Below are 663 nucleotides of genomic sequence, written 5' to 3'. Positions count from 1 at the left end.
ATATATACATATATATATATACACATGTATGTATGATTGTCTATATAAGCATATATTTACATCTATATCTGTCTATCTATTTATCAATATATCTCTTTCGCTCACTCTCTCTTCCTCTCTCTCCTTCCTGGGGTTTTTTCATATATATGTATGTGTGTGTGTATGTGTGTGTGTGTGCGTGTGTGTGTGTGTGTGCATTTGTGTAAGTATATTAACGCAAAATAACCGATGGCATACAGATAATAGCACAATTATTATTAAATTTTACCCCGCAAATCATGCTTTTCTAATAATTCGTCTCTGAGGAAGAAAAATCCTGGCCGAACTGGGTTGACAGTGAAAGTGTTAACCATTTCTTTTTTAAGAACTACATTTTCTATTTGGCAAATATAAAGCAACAAGTGCAGCGAATTCTTAACCCACTTAAACTAGAGTATATCTTTTTTATTCTACAGTTTGAAAAGGGATCTACTAGCTTAAGGCGGATATCTTTCAATGTAAATTTGCATTCTATATATTTCTGAAAAAATTTTTTATTTATTAATAACTGAGTGTTGATGCATAAAACTAAGTCATAAAATACTAATGTAATCTAATGTATGTATATAGAATATATATACAAAGTGCAGAATGAAATGCAAATAATAATATCAGAATGATATC

At 29.7% G+C, this 663-nt stretch overlaps 1 protein-coding gene and 1 long non-coding RNA gene across 14 annotated transcripts in view; one reads left to right on the top strand and one right to left on the bottom strand.

The window, feature by feature from the left end:
* Nucleotides 1–663, bottom strand: part of LOC106871985 (FMRFamide receptor) — a 337948-nt gene that overhangs the window by 16472 nt on the left and 320813 nt on the right. The window lies entirely within an intron of this gene.
* Nucleotides 1–663, top strand: part of LOC128248163 (uncharacterized) — a 51365-nt gene that overhangs the window by 25016 nt on the left and 25686 nt on the right. The window lies entirely within an intron of this gene.

The sequence above is a fragment of the Octopus bimaculoides genome, chromosome 6 (genome assembly GCF_001194135.2).
Source record: "Octopus bimaculoides isolate UCB-OBI-ISO-001 chromosome 6, ASM119413v2, whole genome shotgun sequence".
In the NCBI taxonomy this organism is placed as follows: Eukaryota; Metazoa; Mollusca; class Cephalopoda; order Octopoda; family Octopodidae; genus Octopus; species Octopus bimaculoides.
This window is presented reverse-complemented; position numbering and strand designations above follow the sequence as displayed.